The sequence below is a fragment of the Mesoplodon densirostris genome, chromosome X (assembly GCF_025265405.1).
Source record: "Mesoplodon densirostris isolate mMesDen1 chromosome X, mMesDen1 primary haplotype, whole genome shotgun sequence".
Classification (NCBI taxonomy): domain Eukaryota; kingdom Metazoa; phylum Chordata; class Mammalia; order Artiodactyla; family Ziphiidae; genus Mesoplodon; species Mesoplodon densirostris.
In genome coordinates, this window is record NC_082681.1 from 102069094 (window position 1) to 102093686 (window position 24593).

General features: G+C 57.2%; 1 protein-coding gene across 2 annotated transcripts in view; it reads left to right on the forward strand.

The window, feature by feature from the left end:
- Window positions 1-24593, forward strand: part of BCOR (BCL6 corepressor) — a 114580-nt gene that overhangs the window by 10094 nt on the left and 79893 nt on the right. Inside the window, exon 1 of one of the 2 annotated variants that reach the window (XM_060086325.1) lies at window positions 18966-18987. The exons of the other annotated variant lie outside the window; for it this stretch is intronic. The gene's annotated coding sequence lies outside the window, so the exon portion shown is untranslated. Of the gene's footprint in view, window positions 1-18965; window positions 18988-24593 lie in introns of those variants that run through there. 2 annotated transcript variants of the gene reach the window in all.

Genomic DNA, 24593 nt, shown 5'->3' on the forward strand with positions numbered 1-24593 from the left:
GTCTCACCTGAGGAAGCCTGGGGTTGCAGACAGGGTCTCGCTCCTCCCAGAAGCCAAGGACATCTACCCAACCAAGGCAGCCTTTCCAGGCAAGTAGGGTGCCGGGATCCCTGCCAGGTGTGTGAGTACAGACTCCGTTGATAGGAGAAAAGAAACAGGCATGGAAGAGAAGCCAGCAGCTAGTGCTTAAGGAAGGATAAGAGCGGCCTTGTGAGAAGAAACCAGGGTGGGGGGGGGGGCCGGCTAAGAAAGTAGAAATGAAGTGAAAGGGTGATGACGATCAGATCAAGATATTCAGAAGGGCTCCACGGTACTTGGACCACCCTCCATTCAGAGCCCCTATCCTACTGTATTGCAGTGTTTCTGTCTCCCCCACTAGACTTCAAACTCCCCAAGGGCAGAAACTGTCTCATTTATCTTTGCAAGCCTGGCACAGGTTGGCACAAAATACGTGATCAAAATGTTTGGGAGATCACAGGTGTGGTGGAAAGCTCTGGAGCAAGACACATCTGGGCTTAAGATGGGAGCTCTGCCCCCAGCGGTTATATAACCTTTTGGGGGCCTCAGTTTCCTTATCTGTGAAATGGGCATGAGAATGCCTACATCACCAGATTGGGGAAAGATTTGGCGAAGTAATTGCATGTAAAGCAATAATAAGGTTTTAATCAATAATAATAATAAGGTTTTAATAAATGTTGTACCCTTGTTCTTGAAGGAGTGAGGAAGGGTTGGGGCTGAGATATTGTTTGAAGCATAGGAAGAAAGGTCCTAGCTGGGCACAGATCTCACTGGCCTGGGATTTGGGTCAGCAGAGAGAATTGTTTCTAAAATGTGTGTTGCAGTAGCCCTGTGAATTGGAGCTGCAGGACCCCACTGTCCAGCAAGCAGGCAGCCCCAAAGCTGTGAGCTCGGTGAGCAGTGCCAGCCTTTGGACTCAGGTTCTGGGGAAGAGGTAGGCCCCAGGCCCTTGGGTGCTCCTCTGCAGGGCTTCTTGTGGCTGAGCCCTGCTTGTGCCCTGAGGGCCAGGCCACCTGAGATGTGTGGCTGGCACATAATCCCAGTTGGTGCTGGCTTTCTGTGGTCTGGGGGAGAACTGTCCCTTGGGCTTGACCTCTGCTCCTGTTTCATGGCTGTATTTTATCTTTGACGAGTTCACCCCTTGGCATTTGGCGGGGCGGGGGGGGGGGCATTGCCTACTTCTCTTTGCGGCTTGGCCCATTCTGGCCTGTTCAGTAGCTCCTCATCTCTCACCTCCCCACCCCACGCAAAATTTGGCCTATTTTTCCCCACATTGCAGGCGACTTATTCTTTTCTCCTGCTCCTTGGCTGCTGTGCTTATTGGGGGGGTGTGTTGGGGGATGGGGGATTAGGACCTGGCCCCTCCGTCTTCCCCTCCTCAGTCTTCCACATTCCAGATGTCTTGCAGCCCCTCCCCACGTCTCCCCTGAGCTCAGCATTTCCCCAGGAGGGCAGGCTGTAAGTTAGGGTCGGTGGGCTGCCTGGGCAGCAGGGGCCTGTGAGTACCTGCCTCAGGGAAGGAGAAAGAGGGGAAAGGCGGAGGGAGAGGCCAGGGGTGCTACTAGGTGATTCTGTGGGTGTGGCCAAGCAAATGGGACTCTGAGTGTCATGAATGGAAACGTATTTGTCTGGACTGTGACACAAATGAGGTAGTTGGGTGCCAGGGAATGAGAAGATGTGGGGTTTGTGGAGGAATTGGGAAGAAAATGAAGTAAGCTGATCCCTCTTCTGTATTCCATCCCACCCCCTCCCCGACATGAGAACCTTCAAGAAGAGGCAAGGAAAACGTGGGGAGGGGAGGGAGGAGGAAAGATGGGAGAGCAAAGCTAGCCCGGTGGAAATGTTTGGTCCCTCTCTCCTGCCCTGTGAACTGGCTCCCTTGTACAGCCAGCGTAGGTCAGGAGGGAACAACAAATGGGGTCCTTTCAACCAGATCCTTTAGGGGAAATGTGAGATGAGATTTGAGGAGGAGACAGGTCACCGTCTGTCCTCCAGGGATTCCATAAAGAACAAGGCGTTGTGTCATCCAGGGTGGAGGATTTGGGTTGTGATGAAATATGTCCTGTTCTCCACACTTCTGTTTTTAATCTGCTTGCCTTCTTCTATGGATTTCACAACATGTTATAAAACTGACCTCCCCTACTGACTATGGCAAGTGAGGGTCAGAGCTTGTCAGCTGCAAGGGAGCTAGTGCAGAAGCAATTGAATTCTGCTTGTGGACTCAGTGGGTCCAGAATTTGGTGGAAATTCTGGGAGCTGGAATCATCTGGACGCTGCCTCACCCACCTTTCCAGCTGCTGGCTGAGACCTCTGCTGTGTTCTGCAGCACAAGTACAGGGCTCTCTGTGTGGCCTGGGCTTCCTCATAGTATGGTGGCTTAAGGGTAGTAGGACTTGAAGTTACATAGCAGCAGCTCAGGGCTCCAAAAACAAGCATGCCAACATCACCTCTTCCAACCCACCCTCAGAAATCATGTGGTGTCATTTCTACTATATTCTACTGCCTACAATGAGTCACAGGCCTACTCAGATTCAAGGGGAGGGGACACAGACCCTACTGCTCATTGGGAGGAGTGTCAAAGAACTTATGGCCACTGAGGGAAAAAAAAGAAAGAAAGAAAGCCATGCCAGGCACTCTTGAGAGCTAAGCCTAATTAGCACTGGCTCTAAACAGAATAGTCTATGTTATAATAGGAGCTTGTACCCTCAAGAGGCTGTATAAATTATATGGGGGGTGAGGGGGAGACAGAGAGCTAAAATTAGGCCAGGGTAAAAGAAATAGAGCCATAAAGCAAATATGGGTTTTATGAAAAATAGACGATATCAAAGGACAGCTCTCTCTGTGAGCTTGTGAAGTGTGGGAAGAACTGAGGAAGAATTGGTTGGTGGAATCAGCTGGGTTTTAGGCCCTTCAGTGTTGAAAGGGAAAGCAAGTAAAGGACAGGACTGGGAATCTGGCCACCACCATCCTTCACCCGCCATCTTGGGGGGATCTGTGGTATCCCTTCATCGCTTCAGGCAACATTAGTTTCACGATTTGCTTGCAAATCACCTTTTTTTTTTTTTTTTCAACATACAGATATCTTTCTGTGGTACAGAGCTGGAAATGTAGTCAGTGCATTTGCTAAAGTGTGGAAGAAATAATACATTACTCTAATACTTACTGTTCGTCCCTACCCCCAGGTGTGGTTTTAAATATCCAACATGGATAGTGTTGTGACTGAAAGGAGCTGGGTACATCTCTAGGGCCTCGGGTTCGCATTATCCTCGTCTCTAACCCCTGAATGGAGAGTTTGACTTCTAATTTCATGCTAGGGGTTTCACAGGCAACATAATTGTATTTGCCTCTGCCTTTGATCTGCTATTTGATCTGCTATTTCATTGTGGCTTGACTAGGAGACAGAGATAGCAACGTAGTGGAAAAACACGATTTTGCTTTGCTTCGGAATTGGCAGTTATTATTTTCTCTGGCTCCCTTAATGTGACACACCTTCCCTAAATCTGAATCTAATCATTTTCCCGTTTTTGAAATTCCAAAAGGCACGTGCACCCTCTGGCCTGCTTTCCTTTTTGCTCATGAAGATTTCATTTTCAGCAAGGCTTTGGGGCAGGATGCTCAAGTTTTTAAAAGATCTCAATGAACGTCGAAGTCCCAGAGTTAGTGGAGAACTCCTGGGTGAACTGGGACCTACCTGCTCCTTTCCTGACCTCACCCCAACTTCCCAGGATGCAGCTGGTTCAGCCCAGCCGCTCTTCAGGTGATTAGGGTCTGTAGGGCTGAAAACCAGGTCTGCTGTGCTGGAAAACAAAGAAACCCAGATGCAGCAGGAACCTTGCAGGTCAGAACTGAGCAACCTCCAGGGTAGCCCCCGAAATAAGCTGGCTTCTCGAGCAGGGTCACCACATCAGGTTGTGTAGTTTGTGCACTGCACTAAGGTTCCCAGCCAAGACGGGGAGTGAAGACTGGAATTCAGGCCCAGAGGCACCTTTCTCCAATGCTCCCAAAGTCACCAAGTAGGCTAGTGGCAGTTCTGTTTTCAGGGCAGAGGAGAAACAGATTTTCTCTCTGATCAAGAAGAAAAGAGGTGGTGACACAGGGCAGGATGGGGGTCAAAAGGGCATCTTGGGAGCAGAGTGGGCCAGCCTTAGGCTGCAGATCAAGCCAGTGTTGACCCAGCAGGTTGGAGCAGTAGGCCCGTTACTCGCTCTTTGTTTTGTCCCCTCTCATCTGCAGGGTCCAGTGTTCATAAATTACTGAATTACTAGATCCCTCCTAGGCTTTATTTGGAGTTAAAAAAAAAAAAAAGACAGGGGTGTCACTCTACCTATGTGTCTTGTTTAGCCAGCAAGGTGGGATTTGACGGGGAGATGTTTTCTTTGTTTTCGAATGTGAAGCCTTTCAGGGATGTTGTTAACTGCAGGCCTTTATGTAGTGGGTATAGGCATTTGAGTGTAAGACCCTAACAGGTGGTGCAATAGCGTTGGACATCCCAACAGGTTACCTGTGAACTGAAATTCACACTAATGTGTAATGGACGAAGACAATTTGCATTTAAAAGTGGAGGATCATCCAGAGAGAGCAATTCCTAGTCAAAGTTAACTCCAAAGAGGGATTTTTCTGGTGTCAGCAGTAGGCTCCTAGGGGAAGCCTTTGGAAGCCTTCTAAATTAGCCCTGTAAGGCTTACTCTTTGTTCATTTCTATAGTGGACAGTATGGGTATGTGGAATTGCATTAATATTGGGGAAGGTATTTTCACAGTAAAGCCAGAAATGGCATCTCTCCTGAGAACAGCAAATTTGCTCTTCCTTTATAACTAGGAATGTACAGGCCACGAGCTCCAAATCCATTCGCCTCCCTCCCTGTTTCTTTCCACACTTTGGGTAATTGGAGCTGGGTATGTTGAAGGAAGATACTTTCAAAGAACATTAGTTACATCATTGTGGCTGAGAGTTCTCAGAGTTTTATTCTTCTAAATAAGTGTGTGTTTGTTTGTTTGTTTGCGGTACGCGGGCCTCTCACTGTCGTGGCCTCTCCCACTGCGGAGCACAGGCTCCGGATGCGCAGGTTCAGTGGCCATGGCTCACGGGCCCAGCCGCTCCGCGGCATGTGGGATCTTCCCGAACCGGGGCACGAACCCGTGTCCCCTGCATCGGCAGGCGGACTCTCAACCACTGGGCCACCAGGGAAGCCCCTAAGTGTGTGTTTTTAATTTAAAAAAATTAATTTGTATTTTTCATAAAGGAATATTTACCCAAAGTTTATGAAGCCAAATAGTATGTAAAGTCTTGGTACAAAAAAGCAGTCCGCTGGGGGCACCTCCCTCTCTTGTTCTGCTGGTTTCTTCTGGTAGATACCATCATATTTCTAAGTAACATGTAGATGTGGCCTTCTCTGAAATAACCCATAATAATAATATCATCTGTTGACCTCCTGGTACGGGAGAGGAGGATTTTAGTTCTCTGCATCATACTTCCCCTCCCCCACTCTCACAATAGAACTATATCATAATTTCTTATTAAATTCATATCCAGTGTTTACTTTGTGACCACATATAGATTGTTTATTGATGAGGCAGATGAGCTTCAGTGATTGCATTTCCTTTCTTGTACGATTTTTTTTTTTCCTGGAGTTAATCATTGCCTCATTTTTTATTTGCTTAATTTTCTTTGACCTATGACTAATTTTCCCACACTCTCCAACCTCTGTACAAATCATGTTGGGACAGTTTTCTGCGTTCACATCTTGGAGACCATCTGCAAACAGGCTGATCTTTTTTGTTTTGTGTGTTTCTTTTTTCGTTCCCATTTTCTTTAAGTCTGAAACCTTTCTTAGAAATTTCTAATCTGCCATTTAGTTTTATTTTCTAAAACTTTTCTTTTTATGAAGTGTGGTGGGAGTTTTACCGATTGCAAAGCGGGGGAGGTAGGAGGTGGTGCTATTGTGTTTGGATGGAAAATTGCATCTCTACAGCTCAGCTTATGTCAGGAGCTGAGAAATGAATCCTAAGTTTCTGAATCTTGGTATTTTGCTTAGTTTAAATAAACTTTCACCATTTCCCCTAAACATCAACCTTTCAGAAGTGATGACTGTTATTCCCTGGGACCCTGGAACTATTCGGTGTTAGCATATTTTTATCCTCCGTTCCCCTCCCAGAACTGATTCTACATTTTTAGAAGTAAAGGTTGTCTTAAAAATAATTAATTGGCCCTTCCCCAGACCATTTACTGCAGGATTCATGCGCTTTGTTTACATTCATTTCACGTTGCCTTTTATTTGTGTTTAGTGAGTCATTTACAAGTCTGCCTTCCCACCTAGATTGTAAATTACTTGAGGGCCAGGGGTGCCTTTTTACAAAATTCACTTTTGTACTTTTGGATTCCCCTAGGGACTAAGCCAGTGCCTTGCCCTTAGCAAGCTCTCCATATACGCCTGTCAAAAAGCGGACAAGTAGAGTGACAGTCTTCTCCAATCAAGATCCCTTAAAGAGAGGTAACTTTCAAATCCTCTCTTGCCCCGAAGCGGCTTAGAGACCCCTTGAACGGCGGGGACTGTACTGCAGGCCTCGCCCCCGGGGATGACAGCAGCCCACGTTGCGGGATGCGCGGCCGGGCCGCTGGGCGCGGGAGAGGTGATAACGCGTGGACCATTCAGGAGTCCGGGAACCGGAGGTCGTTTCTCCGGATTAAAATCCGCTCTGGCGTGGCGGCCAGGGGCGACTACAGGCCGCGCTTTAACCAGGAGCGGCCGCCCCGGGCCAGGGGTCAGCCTTGACCCGCTGCGCGGAGGGGCCTCCGGAGGGAGCGGGCGCGGCGCCCCGGGAACGCCCGCGCGGCCGCCTCGGCCCGGCCTGCGGCTCTGCGGTCCCACCGCCGGGGGCAGCGCCGCCCGCGCCGCCCGGGCTAAGATGGCGGCCGGCGTGCAGCCCGCGCCCGGGGGAGAGGCGGGCGCAGTCCCCCAGGAGCCGGCGCGCCCGGCCCGGGCCCCCAGCGGGGAGGCCGCTCCTGCTTGGCCTACGGGGACCCCTGAGGACCCAGTCCTAACCCCTCCCCCAGACAAGCTCCCTGCCCTGCGTCCTACCTGGATGGTTCTTAAAGGGATGTTTTATCACCCAACTCCCCCAGATTCCTGATAGGGGGAGGTAGGGACAGGCCCTGGCTGAGATGAGGACTGCTCATCTCAGATGAGGAGGATGGCTGTCAGACTAGACACAGTGGACAGAGGACCAGTGGGTACCACTGGGTGCAGGCCTCACTCCCAAGCCATTTCCTCCCATCCTGGCAGCTCGGCCGCTAAGGCGTGGGACACAATACGCACAATTACACAATACCCATGACCGCAGGTCGCGAATCCTGCCCGATTAAGATACAGGGCCCAGAGCTCTTGAAATCAGGAATGTCTTGGAAAACGGGGTACATCCGGTTGGGAAATCCATAATATAATCCAGTAAAGGCTACAGAATGTGAGCCGCCCATCACATTTGCACTGACATCAGTATGCGCACTGTGTAGGCTGCCTTCTTCCTAGGACACTCCAGAACCTGAGGCCCAGTTTACCAGAAATGGCATTGATGAATACTGCCCATTCTGAGTGATCTCACCTTGGGCTCAGGTGGGGAGGTCAGAAGGGCCACCCAAGGGAGTAGCTGAAGCAGGTAGAATCACAATGGTAGGAACGAAGAAGTACCCGGAAAAGCTTCCCATTGCCCTTTGTAAACTGCATCCTGACACCTCCCACTGGTTCAAGATTCCATCCAAAGTTTGCAAGTTGCTTATCAGCTCAGCATGAGAGGCTGAATGTGAACTTTTTTGTTTTGTTTTGGTGAAATAAAGTCGTTCTGCATAATGTTTGCACCGGCTGGTTATTCTCATGGAGAACACTTCCTTCACCCACCCAGGTGGCAGCCACACCAGCCTTTCTTTACTTCTGCAGCCCCTCTGTTAATTACCTCTCTTGCCCCAGTTTAGGCAGCCCCCGGTGCTTTGTTCAAGTACAGCAATAAACCCAAGACTGGGCCTAATCCTCCCTGGTCCTGACCTTCCTTCTAGCGGGCCTGGAGCCTGGTGGGCCCTCCTGCCCCCCCAACTGATTAGGGCCAAGGACCCTGCTTGTTGTGTTTGTGTTTTCTCCCCTCTGCACACTTGATACTTTTCAGACAGACCGCTTCACCAAAAAAAAATAAATCGTGTACAAGAAAAAGTTCAAAGCGGCCCTTTGAAGCCAGGCCTGCAGGAGCCAGCCTGCCACCTAGCCAACCATCTGATTTCTAAACCGTAGCCCACGCCAACGGGTTACCGCAGACCTTGCACCCACCGAATTCCTCTAGTAGCGCCAGCTCGGGTGGCCCGGGGGCACCCACCTCCACCCTTGTCCGGCCCCGTGCCCCTCTCGGGAGGCGCAGTAACCATAAACGGTACGACAGGCGCCGGACGAACTGGTTCGGTAACGGCTCCCTGGAGACCGCCGCCTCGAGCGGCAGGCCCCATCTGCAGTGCAGCTGAACGAGTTAAGCTGCCCCGGGTGTGAGCGGCCCGGGGTGGGGCCTGGACGAGAGAGAACCAGCGGCAGCTCCGGGCAGCCTCGGCCTCAGGATCCCCCAGTTACGGAACTGGATGGACCTGACTCCTTGCTCCCGAAGGGCTGCGTGGGAGGCTCGGAAGACCCCAGGCAAGGGTTGGGTCGGCGGCTTCCGAGCGGGTCCCAAAGTGTGAGGCAGCGCTGGGGACCTTGGAATCGGAGGGGAGATGCACCCTCCTGGCCCCCCACCCCGGGCGGGGAAGGCGCTTCTGCGCCATACTAGCTGGGAAAAGCTGCAGCACCCGACCCTCAGGCTCCTGCGGCCGAGATGAGCCCATGATACAGGCAGGCAAGGGAAGCGCGGCTGTCCGCGCAGCCCCAGGTGTGCTAAGGTTAACTGGCCACCTCCGGGACAGCCTGCCCCCGCAGTGCGGCCCCTGCCTTCTACCCTCGGGCGCCGGCCGGATCCTGGGCAGCACGGGCCACCGCCCCGGGATCGCCGGGCTCAGCCCAGCGTGGCTCCGCCTCAGCCTCACAAAGGCCGCGTGCGGCTGGAGCAGACGAGGAGCGGCCGCAACTCTCAGATCTTTAATTACGCCCCTACCCTTCCCCCCACCCCATCGCCGGCTTCCAGCCCTTTAATCAATTTCACGATATTAAATATTAATTTCCCGCCAGCCAGTCTTTCTCGAAGGAGGGGGAGGGGACGGGCAGGGCAGCTCCGAGGAAGGGACGGCTTTGTAGGGTGTGACCTGGATAGTAGGGCGTGAGGGCTCTTAAGTGACCTGTGCCGAGAACGCGGAGCCACCGGGTCTGCGCTTTGCGGCTGGGGAACTTGGAGAGTTATGAATGCCGGGATGCAGGCCTCCCGGAGGGGCAGCTAGGTGTGCCGAGAGTCCCAGTGCGCTGGGCGACAGCCTCCTGCTCCCCAGCCCCCAGCCCCCAGCCCCGAGTCAGCTTCACGCGGGCCCGCGGCGCGCAGCGATGATGGATCGCGCCTGGCGGGGGTGATTTGGTGTTGATCGCACATTATCACTGGCAGGTTGGACTGGTTGCTGATGGACGACTTCTAGCGGCTGCAGCAGCAGCGTCTTCAGACACCGCGCGGGGACTCGCTTGCTCTGCGAGGGTCTCTCTTTTTCCCCCCAACTCCTCCCCCGCCCCACTTCCCAGAGACAGGAGGCCCTGAGAGTCCGAGCGGGATCTTGCGGCACCCAAGGCCGCCCGCCCCGGTCTGGGTCCTGCTGTGGGCCGAAGGCTGGGCGAGGAGGGGAGCCAGGACGCCTCTCCCACTTCCTCCCATTCCTCCTTCCCCGCCTGCTCCCCCCCCCTTCCTTCCTGCTTCCCCATCGAAACCGGGAGGGCCTGGGTCACTCGCCGTGCGGTTTCCCCGCTGCCGGGTGCAGGCCGCAGGCGGCGGGGGGGGGAGCTACCCAGCCCCACGGCTCCCGCCCCTCTCCCGGGGCTCGCAGCACAGCGGCGCTGCAGTGCGCCCCTCCTCGCCTCTTTTTCTAAAGTGCCTGCAGATACAAAAGCGGTTTCGTAATGCCTTCCGTCTGCGAGAGCCGGAGGACCTTGGCTGACCTTTCGGAAACTGATTGCAACTGCCTGTTAACAGCCCGTACTGACCGCACCGAGCGGAGCGGAGGACAATCATTTAAGTGACAGACGGCGAGGTGGCCTCGGCTCAGTCGAGCGGCCTGGTTAAGCCCGCTCCGCCCCTCCCCCCCGAGTCTCTCCCCACCCCTAGCTTCGGGCGCACTGCGGGCTGTGGCGGGCGCTCGGGCGGGCAGGGAGGGCGCGCCGTGCGCGCGCGCGTGTGTGAGTGTGTCCGCGATTACCGGCCGACGGGTTAACCCTTAGCCAAGCGGCCGGCCCTTTTGAGGCCGGACGCTGCAGGCTTAATCTGCCATTTGCAAAAGAGGAATAAAAGGGCCGCCTCCGCCGACTTTCCCTAATGGGTAAACTGTCCCCTCTCAGCGTGACCGGGGCTGCGTCCCTCCTGCTGCCGGGGAAAGATCCCGACCCTCGGCCCTTCCGGCACGTCCCTGGGTCCCCTCCGTGCGCCCCCTCCCTCCCCCGCACACAGACACCGACACGGGGAACAGCACGGGGACAACGCGAGGGGTCCAGAGGCTCCGAGAGACTCGCGGTGCAGTGGACGTGGGTGTTCCCAGTGTTTTCTGTTTTGGAAACTGGAGAAGGGTGGGGGTGGGACCGCGCTGGGAAGGCGAGGTGGGGGAGGGGAGGCTGGTGACAGGGCACCTCGGGCTGCGCTCGCTCCCTCTCTCGGGAGAGATCGCCAGCTGCTCTCCAACAGGCAGCGCCCTGAAATCTATTTAAAGAGAGGGAAAGGGGAGGAGAACAAAGGGGGAGGAGGGGGGCGGCGGGCAGAGCCAGGGCGAGTGCGAGCGAGCAGGGAGGATCCGCCGCTCCGCGGGCACATCAAGCGCTCACATCTGTACACTCCGCGATCGATGGGGAGAATGGATAATATTTGTCAGCTGCAGACCTTTCTCTTCCCGGTTCCCGGGGAGGGGAGGGGGCGAGGGAGGGGAGGGGGAGGGGGAGGGGGAGGGGCGGGCAGACCGGGCGAGAGAGGCCGCCTCAAGGACAGCGCGCTTCCCGCTGAAGCCACACGGAAACCCAGAGCCATGAAAGCCCGGGGATTTTTCTCTTATTATCATTATTAATTATTTTTTATTATTCCACAGCAGCCAGCGAACGCTCGGCGGCGCCCCTCCCCCGCTTGCCCGCCGCCTCCCTTTGTTGATTCTCAGCTGCGAGTGCGGCGGGCCCGAGCCGCCGCCGCCGCCGCCGCCGCCGCCGCCGCCGCCGCCGCCGAGCACGATCTGCTCTTGCGCCCTGGGTCGCAGCTGCGGCCCAGGAAGCCTGGGCTGCGTCCCCGCCCCCCCGCCCCCCACGGCGCGGCTGCCCCCGCACCCCCTCCCTGCTGCCCGCCACGAGGCCGGCCCAGCCTCTTCGCTGTTCCTCGCTGCGGCTCCGCGTCCCCAACGCCGAGCAGAGGCGCTGGCTGCTGCCGCCCCGAGCCTCCGGCCGCGCGGGGGCCTTCGCCACCCCCCACCCCGCGGCGGCTGCACTCTGATGCCGCCGTCCCCACACATGGTCTTCATTTCGCACACTAGCTGCGTGCTTCCTCTCCGCTCCCCTCCTCGGGGCTTTTCGGAACGAGGAGGGAGGTTTAGAGGAAGTTGGAAACCCAGCGAGCCCAGGGGAAAGGGGGAAAACCCTCGCTCTCGTTCTGAGCTTCCGAAGCGGAGGGGAGCGCCCCGCGGAGGGTGGGGCAGAGCCTGGGTGTCCTCCCCATCCTCAGGTGCGGGAAGGGCGAAGTGAGGGGTGGCGGTCGGGGGAGGACAGGGAGCTGGAGAGCGAGAGCTCCAGGTCTGCTTTCGCTCCGTTCCCTCGCCCGCACGCACCGGCCAGGGCAGAAGTGACCCGCCCCCTCGCAACGACACAGCGGGCCTGGGAGCCGATCGGATTAGCGGTCATCAAATGGGACCAAAGACACCTCAGACAGTCCGCCATCTCCCGCGCGGGGGAGCTCCCTGGGCCTTTGCCCCCTTCCTCCTCCAAGATTGAAAGCCCAGAGCCGACGCCCCACAGGCCCGGGGTCCGGGCCCACTCTGGGGGTGGGGGGGGATTGTGGTGCAGAAAGTTCTAGTCAGGGTTTACTTGTAGCTTTGCGCCCCCCATCCCCGCTGTCCTTCTGCGATTCTGGGCCAGCCTGCGGCGGCGTCCCCGACTGCTCCGCGGTCCTGGGCAGGGCAGGAAGCTGGCACGGCCGCCGGCTGGGCCGGCGCCACTTGGCCGGGCCGGCTGCTCGCTGGAACTCGCGCGGCACCTTCGCGCCGAGTCGGGTTCCCGTGTCTCCCGCCCGGTCACCCTGAGCGGCTGACCACCCCCACCCCCCCGTCCGTCGTCCTCCCTCCGGAGTCTCCCTGTCTCCACCCGCCCTCTCAGCTTTTCCCCTCCTCGGTCTGTCTCAGGAGTCCCGTAGCGCAGTCAACCGCCCTTCCCGAGATTCAAAAAGAAGTTTTGTGTTTCCCCGGGGGCAGCAGCCTAATGCTTCCCTTGTTTTCCGGAACAAAGCAGACATTCAGTGGGGAGGGGGCAGGCGCTGACTCCTTCCCCTCCCCGCAGCACCCCGCACCCCTGCAGGTTCAGAACGCTCGCTCCCGGGCCCCGGTGGCCTGGGGGTGGGGTGGGGGCCCTCCTTCTCCGTGCTCGGCTACAAAAGCCTCGCCCTCGGCGCCTCCCCCCTCCCCCCTCCCCCCCAGCCTCTGCCGGGAGCCGGAGAGAAGGCGACAGGGTGTTTGGGTGAGGTTCCCAGCCTGGGCGGGTGGGGTGGGGGGGCGCACGCAGCTGTTTACAGTGTGCCTGTGCTGCTAGAAGCTCACCCGCCGCCGCCTGACAGCGTGGGGCACCCGCGCGCTGCCAGCTCGGAGGAGGCGCGGGGCGGCGAGCCCTCCGGCACTCGGCCCGAGGCCTCGGCAGCCCCGGGGCCCGGGCGCGCGGGGAAGCTCGAGGTCTCTAATAGCGCATTCCTCTTCTAGCCCACAGACCGTCCCCCCCTCCTCCCCAACAATGGTCTGAATCCGGTAGTGTATCAAAGGAACTGGGGGGAAGGAGTGAAGAGCTCGCAAGGGGCGCTCAGAACAGTCTTTGCGCCCGGCTTCTGGGCACTCCTTCCCCTCGCCGGGGATTAGTTCTCCGGCCAGAGTGAGCAAAGCACACCACTCTTGCGACTCGGAGATGCTTCTCCCTCCGGATAGCTCTTCGCAGGCCCACCTGCCCCTGCCCACCCTGCCCGATGGACTTCCCCTCGCCCCACCGCCGGGGGAACCGCTGCACTAGCTGTGCCCACGCGCGCCAGGCCTTCTTGTCCGCGCAGCGCTGCCTTAGATCCCGCTCCAGTTCTTCCCCTCTCCCGGGCCTGTGGCCGGCCCCCGGCGCCTCCAGCGCGGCCTGAAACTTGATCCCGTGTCGGAAGGACAGTGTGTAAACACCAGGCGCGCTCCGAGAGCCCGCGGGAGGTGCCGGGCGAGGGCCGCCCGAGCAGCTCCGAGGCCCTGCGCTCCCGCCCGCCTGCTCGCCCCGAGGACGATCGGCGGGGCCGCCGCCTCGCTCTCTGCCTTCCCAGTTGGCTCAGCTAATTGGAGCCGCCGCCGCCACCGCGGCGGCCTCTTGTTGAATTTTCTAGATCGTAACCGTTCAGTCGTGGCTGCTTGCGGCTCCCCTCCCCCTCCCACAGCTGTTATCTCCGCCGGCAACTTGTTGGTGGTGGGGACCGTCCCTCCGCTGACCCTGGTCTCAAGCTCGGTGTACACCCCAGCAGTTCGGGGGTGTGTTTGTGTGGGGCTTGGGAGGGGAGGTAGAGTCTTATCCGAACTGTGAGGCTTCGCGCCAGAATCTCAAGCCCCTTGTTTTGGTGAATTGCACATACTATCCAGGGGATCCTATGGGCAGAAAGCCATCGTCCTTGCTGTCTTGCACCAGGAGGTAGTGATAGTCCCGGAGAGGCTTCAGGAGCAACTCCACCAGCAGTTTTGGTTGGTGCCAGGAAAACGTTCAGAAGGGCGGGCTGGTGGGGAGGCCCACCGGGGCTGCCTACCTCCTCCAAAGCGAATCAGCTCTGAGCTTGTGCCAGGAGGCCCTCCTGGGCCCTTGGGTCCCCCCAGCTGAGCCTCCCTTCTCCCTGGGCCAGCTGTCTCATACCCTAGTCACATGACCCTGCTAGGTGCAAACTGTGGGGTCTGCAAACTGTCAGGTCTGCATGGGTCTGAAGGAGGCCCAGAGCCTGGCCCGATGGCCAAGGTGGGAAGGAGCCAGAGAGTTTGGTAGTGCCGAAGGACTCAGGAGGACGTTGCTGACGATGCTGGGGCAGTTGCTCTATATCCAACATTCGCCTTAGAACGTCTTTTCCTCTGAAAAGAACTTTTGCTAGTGGGTTTCACAGGCCAGGGGCCCGGTGTTGTAAAAGTGGCTGCACCCCCAGCCCGGAAACGCATAAATACAGGCAGGCAAACTCCCAGGGGGCTGGGTCTGTGAGCCACCACCGAGGGGATCTATAGCAGCCAGAGAGCATCAGCTTTTCCTGTGACAGTTCTGAGAAGGGCCCCTGTTCCTTCCCTTTGATGGTTTCTCTGACAACTGTTAGGGAACAAAGAGGCAAGGCCACTGGCTCATTAACTGTCATTTTCTAACACCTCTTTCCTTCCCTTCTAACTTTTACCCAAATTGCCACTTTGGGGTTTTCCTGAGGTGTCCTTTCTATTTATAACCAGAGCAAGATTTCCAACTCAATCCATATTGATTTAAGCTATGATAAAAAAGGGAATCTATAAAACTAATATTATAAGTTAGTGTCTGGGATGGCACTTCAATAGGTCAAGTTCACCTAGTTCTTTGGCATCTATAAGCCTCCAGGCCCTTCCAATCAGATAACCTAAGTGTGTTTCCCACTGTTAGTTCCTCTTCTCTTTCTGTAGTAGAAAAAAAGGAATCCTTTCAAAGATGTTTATTCTTCTTCACCCCTTCGCTATCAGTGTGTGAGAACCTTGTTTCTGTGTAGGGGAAAGTGTACTTCTGTGTTTTGATAAAGAAGAAAGTAATTTGTGTTCCTCTTCAGGCCTGAAAAGATAATTGTGCGTCCCGGGAGCTCGCTCTTCTCCTGGCTGTTTAACAGACAATCTGGATTCTTGTTCTGTAGCAGGAGTACTTCAGTGTCCCAGCCTCCTTCTCATGGTCGTCCCCTTCTCTGTCGCCAGCCAGCCATCACCAGGCCCTTCAGCAGGTCACATGGCCGAGGGTTTCTGTCTTGAAGGCTGGTGGTACCTCAGAAGACCCTGTGACTCCGAGCCTAATTCACATTTCTTTTACTGTGCAAAGAATATTCTGAGCCATTGGAATTCCCAGTCCATCTCCCTGAAAGCTTATGCCAAAAGCTCCCCATGGGGCCTATCTGTGATGGATGTCATGAGGCCCCGGGAAGGAGCCATTATGGAAGTGTTGAGTGCTTGCCTGCAGGACTCAGACCTGAACCAAACTGAAGTGCAAATGGCAGCAAAAAGGGCGGCTCCATCCACCTGGTAGCTTGCTTGGAAATAAATCCTACCCCATCCCACTCCCCAGCTAGTAAAGCCTGGGAGCACATCCTTCCTTTGGCCTCCCTTTAGCGTGACTTAGGAATGGTACAGTTCAGCATATCAGGAAGCTGAGAGGCATCCACTACTCCTCACTTCCCCTGGCTCTGGGCTCAGCTTGGCTGAACTTGCCGTTCCTGTCTCTTTAGAGGAGCTGGTTGTGTTCCCGAAGCAGGATCGCACTGTGCCGCCTCCCCAGGGATCCCCAGCTATTGATTTTTAATATCCGTATTCAATATTGTGTATTAAATATTGAATCCATGCACGAGAGGATGTGATGCAAATCACCAGCCGTGCCTGAGACTTTAATAGTTGTTTTATTGCCCGGAAACCACAGTTGGACGCAAGGCATCCTGCAGCCGAGGCTGGGGGTGGGGATGACAGGCAGAGAGGAGAGCTGAGCTGACAAGCAGAGCGGGGCCTCCCAAAGATACAAGACCTCTGGAATAGCCACTGCTGAAGGCACAGCCAGGCACCGACAGCTCACCCCTGGGTGGGTTGGGGGCCAGCTCGCAGGCTGCTATGGAAAGAGCGGACGGAGGCTGTTGGGTGAGACCTGAGTAGAGGAAGAGGTGTGAGGCTGTGTCCTTCCTTCCTGGACTTCCCTAACTGGACTGTTCATTCCCGTCCAGCCATCCCCCTTCCCCTCCACACAGATATTCACCCAGACACACACACACAGAGCTATTGAACAGGAAAGTGAACTTGGGAGCAGGAAACCCCAGGCCTGGGGCCTCCTCCACCACTCTTAGCTCTGAGACCTTGGTGCAGACCTCTCTTAACCCCTCTGGGCCCCTCTCTCTCCTCTGCTGATGGGGGTAACGCTATCTGCTCTAGCTCCCTCACAGCCCGGTGGTGAGGCCGGTGCAAAGGAGATAATATTCAGGGAAAAGGCTTTTGTAAACCGTCAGGCCCCACATAGGCTGGCTGAGGGATTAGTGCTGGCTTTCCCTTTATGCTCCCCTTGTCCTCCGGGCTGTGGCTCCGGGCTGGCTTCTTTTCTCTCAGGCGTGCGCCCCCTCCCCTGTTACGGGCCCTCTCCTCCTCTCCCCTGGCCACCTCCGCTCGGTCTCCCGGGCTCCCTACTCTGCCGGGGCTCTGCACTCAGGCTGTGCAGTTAGGTTTCGAGGACGCCCAGCAGGGAGACAGGAAGGGCGAGAACGACGTGTGTGTGTGTGTGTGTGTGTGTGTGTGTGTGTGTGTGTGTGTGTGTGTGTGTGTGTGTGTGTGTGTGTGTGTGTGTGTGTGTGTGTGTGTGTGTGTGTGTGTGTGTGTGTGTGTGTGTGCGCGCGCGCGGTGGGGGTGGGTACAGCCAGTGTGCCGCAAAGCCAACAGCCGCGGGAAAGCGCTCAGCTTCATTCGAGGAGGAGAGGCGCGCTCCGCGGCTTGCTGCCCCGGGTTGCGGAGCCAGCGGGGGGAGAAGTGGGGAGGATCAGTGAGTAGGGGGCGCTGCTGGCCCAGTGGGGGTTGGGGGTGGGAGGGAGCGGCGGAGAACTTGAGGCTGGGGGTCTCTTCTCACATGACGCTGTTCCTCCTTGTGGGAAGTCCAGTCTTGATTCCCGATTGTTGGAAAGTCAGGGCGTGGGCTTTGCCATAGGGGTCTTGCGATCGGGAAGCTGGAATGTCAATTCGGTCGAGGGTGGCGGCCTCCCAGCGCCTCCAAGTCAGATAAGCAGTTGCCAGAGGCCCCCCCCTCCAGGGTGTAGAGTCGAGGGCTGCACTCTTGCCTTGAGAAAGTGCGGAGCTCCTCAAACCCATACCTTTGTCCGGGGGTCAGGGAGGGGCGGGGACCAGAGGGGTACCTATCATTTAAGCCCACTCCGTGGACCCCACCATCTGCTGGGAAGGTCCAAGCTGACTCGCCGAGCCAGCCCAGGCCCGACAGAGACCAGCTCTGGCAGTAGGCCCTGCCGGGAGTCCGCGTCGGCGTCCTTGGGCGCGCAAATCGGGGGATGCCAGGCAGGGCCTGGCTGCGCACGCCTCCGCGTCGGGGCTCGGGCATCTGCTGCTGCCTGCGTTTCCGGGTCTGCGGCTGAGCCTCCCTGGCTCTCTCCTCCCGCTTTGTTTCGCTGCCAACTTCTCGCCTGCCCTCGCCAGTCTCCTGGGTCGGCCGGTCGCGCTCTACCTCTCCGAGTGCGTCTCAGCTTTTACGCTGCCTCGCTCTTTGCGCACGGGTGTGACCGCCTTCCCTCAACCCAGGCTCAGCTCGGCCTCTTCTCGCGGGCTACTTGGCACTGCCCTCGGATCGCTGCGAGTGCGCACCCCCTGGCGCCCCTCCCCCGCCCCAGGCTGCAGCGTCCGGGGCTCGGCGACCTCCGGGACTGAAACATGCCGAGGTTCTGGTTTAGCTCCCCGAAAGCAAACCCAAGAGGGCTCGGAGTATCCCTCACTGCGCTCCTCGTTGCTCCCAGCCCTAGGCAGCAACTGGAGGGGGACTTTTATGAGACCTACTTTGCAGAGTTAAAGGGAACCACGTCTGCGGCCGACCTCGCGCCGTCTGTGGCGTTCTGCGAACTCTCGAGACTGTAAGCCTCTGAGAATTTGAGTACACGGCTATGCCGCTGACCCGAAAGTTGGCCGGACGTGTGGGTCCGGGTGGCGGTGCCCGAAGTGCGTGTGCATGTGCGGATCGCAGGGACTCTCGGTGGATTAGCCGCCACAAAGGGAGGAGGAGGGGGCGCGGGCCTTGGACGCTGGGGCTGGGGGCCAGCCGGGTGCCTGCGAACACCCTAGGCCCCGGGGCAGGTGAAGACACCCTTCCGAGCCCGCCCCCTCCCCCGGGACCCGTGCGCGGCTGGTCTCTGAGGCGGAAACACCGTCCAACTCCTTGAAAGTAAACTTGCCGCGAGGGGAGCGAAGGGGTAAGGGGGATGGCGGGGGTGTCTGCGTCTGGAAGGCTTGTGTCAAGTTTCAGCCCCTAATGACTCGCGGTGGCAAGGTGCCAGGGCCCTGGGAACGGCGACAGGGGGAAGGGCGGCGGGGGCTCGGGGTGAGAGTGACCAGACTCGCGAACCCAGAGGCGCACCGCGCGTTCTCCGGCCGGAGGAGGCCGGCGGGGCGGGGGCGGCGGGCGGGGAGGGGGCGCTCCGAGAGCCGCCTGAGCCGAGAGGAGCGCAGGCATCTTCCGCAATCCATTCATGCACTGAAGCGCGTGCAGAGCTGCTGATCGCTGCCATTGTTACTCGCGGGCGGTGTGGGAGCCGAGCCTCCACTCTGGCGAGAGATAAATGGCCTCTGACAGCCCCTCCTCGCCAAGAGAGCTCCTCGGATTTCACCGCGCGGCGGCTCTCAGGTCTGTGCCTCGCTTGCTTCCCGGTGAGAACCTTTAAATCAGCCTCCCGGCCTTCCCTCCTCCCGGACGCTGCCCCCCGCCTGCTCAGGCCCTAGCAGGGCCCCGGGCGCGCTACGCGCAGTCTCCGGCCCCCTCCCCACCTGGTGGGGAGGACAAGGTGGGGAGCTGCGGGCGGACCCGCGGGCCGCGGGGGGAGGCGGCTGGAGCCCCCCGCCCCAGCTCCGCACCTCCCCCGGAGCTGAGCCCCGCGCCCCGCCTCCGCGCCCACAAGATGGATCAGGCTACCGTGCGGAGAGCGGGCTGTAAATATTTAAAAAGTCTCTCGCGCGCCGGCGGTAATGGCTTTCGCAGTCGGAATGTGTGCTGGGAGATGAGAGGAAGGGCGATGCGTGTACTGTGTTGCGAGATGGGGGAATTGTTCCTATTCCTACACCCCCGCCCCCGCCCTGGTCCGGGGTGGGCTGCAGGTTCCGGCTTCCCGATTTCCCGCCCTCCGTTCTCTGCCGCCGCGTCCCACGATAGTGTTTGAGAACGCCAATCGATAGGGAACTTGAGCATGGCACGGCGACGGAGGCTCGGACGAGGTGACCTGGAGCCACTCTCCCCTTCAGGGTCTCCCGAGGTCCTAGGCTGGGACTGGTCCGAGCCCCCCGGTCCAGGTCCGCTTCTCCCTGATGCACAGGGGAGGGCGGGAAACGCACAGGTTGAAGCCCCCTGAGTTTGGGTGGTCGCTAAAGCCCGGACGGGGGTCTCTGCAGCGGGGCCCTGAGCCCTGTTTGTGCCTTTGCTCCCCTCCCCATGCCTCTCTTAAGCCTTGATGCACTCTAAAGGAGAGCCCTTCCCCCGCCCCCGCCCCTTTTGAATCGGAAAGTAGCTTTGTGGCTGCTGGGACCAAAACCTGGGAGGAGGCAACGCGGGGAGATTGGGGGGGGGGGAAGGTGGCGGTGCCTCGAGCCCAGGCTCAGTGGAGGTCACTCGTGGATGTGGAGGGGGATCCTTCGTACCGCTTGCGACTGTGGGCCTGGGATCTTTAAGGCTGAGCCCAGCCGGATGGAAGAGGTGGGGGAGGGGCATCCAGCTTTCTCGGCTTCTCGGCTGGGAGAGGCTTAATGGGCCCACCACAGGGTGTGTGCCGGCTGAGGCTGTCGCCTTTGCCAATGGCCCCTCCCTGGCGGGGCGGGGGCGCCGAGTTGCCCAGAGCTGGGGCGGGCCGGGCGCCGCGGGTTCGCGCGGAAGGTTGGAGGGTGTGGGCCCAGCCAAAGTGTGGGTGCTGGCGGCATGTCAGGGCGCGCCAGGGCTGCTCTCCGCGTTCGAGCGCGTGGAGCTCCCGACTCCTGGCAGCTCCGCGCACGCCGCTTCCAGGGGCTTGTGTTGCGCCCTACTCGCTTGTTTGTCTCGTGTGAGCCTCGTAAACCGCCCTGATTTATTACCCAGACTAAATGCTTAATTTGTGAATATGAAACAGATTAAAAGGGGCGGGGGGAGGCGGCTTGGGGTCGGCATATTTTAGCAATCAGACCAAAGCAGACCGGCAGATGTTTCAAATTTGTCGACATTTTCAGGCTCATGTGGAAAGCCAGCCAGAATGGTCAAGAGGTCCTTTCTCCTTCCTTCAACCTGAGAACTTGGCAATGATCAAAAGGAGGTGATTAGTAGCTACAGAGAAAAGACCAGCAGGCAAGGAGTTAACAGAGGCAGAGTCCTTCACCTCCAGGATTGGAATGGGGGTGAGGGCTGAGAGCTGCTCACAAAGGCGAGAGGGGTCCGGACTAAAAAGGCCCAAGTCCTAGAAGCCAACTTTGAAGAATAAAGTAGGGGATCCATTAAAAGTTAATTCAGCAAATAAACTTCATTTGCGATAAATACAAACAGGAAAGATGGAAAGGCCAACTTAAAATAGCCAAAAGATAATAAAAATAAATCGTTTTTATGTGGCCTGTACATGTGCTTCGCTACAGTGATCTGCAGTGGCATGGGCCTCTCCCGAGCACCCTCTCCCTTTGAAAAGCCCCCATGTGTACAGGCAGTGTTTGGGTTGTTGTTTGTTTGGTTTTTTTTTTTTTTTGGCATTTGTCATTCTGGGGCAACTTCACACATCAAAGGCGAGCACAGTGTTCTTATCAGCTCCTTGGTTTCAGCCGCCCAATGAAGCAGATACAGTTTCTATAAATTGGACTTCTCCTCTGGGTTTTGATTGATCATCACCATATGAGATTTATTGAAAGTCTAATGTCTCATTTCACTTTCTCCAAGGGGTGAGGAGGGGAACAGTTTATTGGAAGTCAGGCCACGTGAAGATTCTGGTGTTGTGCAATAGTAATTTCCATTATCCTGGGTATATCAACCTCTGGAAAGTCCCATGCATCTCCTGCCCGTGCCTTGTACCACCTTCCCCCTACCCCCTCCAGGTCTCAGCTTCAGTGACTGTTAACAGGTACAGTACAAACTAGAGCCTTCTGGAGCCTTTGTAGTTAGAAGGAGAAAATGGCTGTTGACTAAACATAAGGCAAGAAAAGATTCATTTTTTAAAAACATTTATTATTAACCCAAGAATCCCCTCTCGAGGACTGTTTCCTACTCCAAACTTTTCTGTTCTCCTTTTGCCTCAATACCATCTTTCATTTTATTAAAGTTGATCATGGTCCCTCTGTCTTGTCCTCAGCCAGACAAAGGCTTAGGGAAAGTCAGAGAACGTATTAATTATATGTTTCTTGTAAACTGACTTTTCATTTCCCCCAACACATTTAGTTGGCTTGGTGTTTAGTTCAGCACTCAATTGCTGCAAATATGCTGCTTAAAAATGCTATCTTTATTAAAACAAATAAGCGAATGCAGAGACCTTTCTAATTTCAACTCGCGTGGGCTAGAAACAGAACAGAAAACCGAAAGCGAGAGCAAGAACGAGGGAAAGGCAGCGGGGAGGAGAGAGAAAAGAGACCAGGACACACACACACACACACGCAAGCACACGCAAGCACACGCAAGCACACGCACGCACGGAGCTTTCCTTCTGCCATTCCTCCCCCCCCCCCACCCCAGCCCTGTTAAACTGGTCCATACAATTGTCCCTGGCCGCACCCTGCAGCTCGCCAGCCCGCCTGGATATTCCATCACTTGGCGCCTAAGGCGATCATTAGCTGAGAATGGACAGCCTCCTCTACCTGCTGGCAGCCCATCACTTACCAGCCAGGGGGGAGGCTGGCTGCAGGCTCCTGCGCCTGGGCTGGGCCCCATTTGCTCAGCCCGAGAGGGGTCCTGGGTCCTTGCCCCTGGGTGCATTGGTGCCTAATTAAACTCTATCCAGGGCAACGTGCACTAAATATACAAAGGCTGAGAGGAAGCTGGGGTGGGGTGGGGTGGGGTGGCGGGGAGGAGGTCATTACCTGGGCAGAGAAAGTGAATCTTCTGAGAGAGACAGGAAGGGACCCGTCGGATCACTCTCTGTTTGTCCTCAGCAGAGCCTCTGAGTGCACGTTTAACTCTCGTGCTGAAATCAAGGAGACATGGAAATGAGGAAGAAAAAAAATTCCAGAGCCCACACATAACTAAACAGGGCCTGTGTCACCACCAGGCAGGAGGGAGGTCTTCCGTAGCTCCAAACAGACAATGCTAGCTGCAGAAAAATGACTCGGGTGCCCTTGTGGCATTGGAGTTATTGCTCATGTGCCACGGCCCCGTCGCACGTGGGAGCCAGAGCTGTATAGATGGCTGTGAGGGCAGAAAGGAGCAGACGTGTCAGGAGCCCAAGGACCAGGTGTGTATGTTGTGAAGCTAAACGGACCGTGGAAAAGCAGAGGAAGCATCCTCAGCGGAAGGCCAGGGACCCCACTAAGACCTGAGCCCTGGCAGGACGGAAATGGCCAGACCAGGGCTTAAAGCAACAGCTGGGAAAACAGGAGTGCGCGCAGATCTCAGAGCATAGCCGCCAGGGCTTTGACTGAGCCCCCATTTCGTCCAGCTGAAGAAATCGGTTCAGAGCGTGACAATGCTAGCTCAAGGTGACACATCAGTGGCAAAAGTAGGACCAGAACCCAGAGCTCCCTGCTCTGGGAATCAGAGGAGGAAGAGGACTTCTGGTTAGAGAGGGACCCAGGGTGATCTTGGTCACTGCAGAGCCCAGGTATTTTTGTCACATAGCATTTGTTAAGTGCTTGCTGTGTGCAAAGCGCTGTGCTGGGCCTATGAGACCACAGTGCTAGGAGCCCTCAAAGGCCCGAGCAGGTGAGTAGGGGGTAACACAGGCCATGAAGGACGGTGGGCGAGGGGGCTGGGGAAGAAGGAAGCTGGCCCCTCGAAGGGCCACAGCGAGGTTTACGGGAGGGCAGCCTGGACATGAGGCCACTCTCCCAGGGGTGGAGGTGCGAGAGAGGCCATCTGGACCAGGGCCTTTCACTACGCTGTCGTCGGAGGGCCTGCCGGCGTCTCCCAAGGCAGGCCAGGAAAGTGAGTCTCGTGCGAATGGAGGAGGCAACTTTTCTAGCTCGAGCACTACTTGCAGCTCTCTCTCTTGCTCTGGACAAATACGAGAGTGTAGCTTACCCCCCAAAAGCTCCTGGATAAATGGAGGCTCTCTGGGGGAGCTGGTAAGGGAACCCCGCCTCCCTTAACAAAATAAACCCGAGACTATCCAAGGTGTAGCACTGGAAACAGTCTTCCAGCAGAGAAACGGGGCTGGCTTAAGTGCCCCCGCCCCCCCGCTCTGCGCCCCCTGGATTCCACCTGCCCCTTGGGGCGCTCGCAGTGTGATCACAGGTGCCCTCCCTGCAGCCATCTGGCCTCCGCCCAGCCTCTGCTCTTGGTTTCTCTAAGCAGAGGCGAAACACGCTGGAACCTTCAAAGCACATTCCTAAACACTAAGGGAGAGCGGTGGGGAAGCGAAAACAAAGGCCCAGGAGCGCTGGAGCAGTTCAGCTTACAGAGTCTGTGGGCCAACAGGGCTGGCCCAAGTTCAGTCAGACTTCCTGGCCGCGGGCCAGCTGGAGCTGGCAGCCTGCCCCGTCCAGCCCACCACTCAGGCCCACGTCGCCCCCCAGCCCGGGGCACACCCTCGCACCTAGCCCGAACCCCAGGAAAGCCTGCTGCCCCTTAGCAGTGCCCTCGGCCCGCCCTCTCCTCGTCTAGGTGGCTAGCTGCAGACAGCCAGCGAATGGCCCCTGCAGCCCTCCACCCAGAGCTTGCCAAGAGTGACGGGGTTGCCAGTGGGCCAGACCCTTGGGGTGGCCTGGTGGGTCTGGCAGGGGCGGGGGCAGCTTCAGGCCTTGAGCAGCCATGTGCGGCCGTTGTGAACACGTGGTCGCTGTTTACCCTTGTGCGTCGTAAAAATATCATCACGTTCTATGTGTGTCAAGGCTGGGAAGCACTGCTAACGCGCGATAAGTGTGACATCCAGGCCCCAAGAGGTACCCATACATATTACAGGGAGAGTATTGGGCCAGATGGACCCTGTCCGAAGGTGAGCACGGCTCATTCATTCCACAAGCACTCCATAGAGCCCCCTCTGTCTGTTGAGCACGGTGCTTGCGACTGTTGGGGGTGGCTGGGGGAGACCCCAGGCTACCAGGCTCTGGGCCCCTCCTTAGAGAACCTACAGTCTCCCCGAGACACTT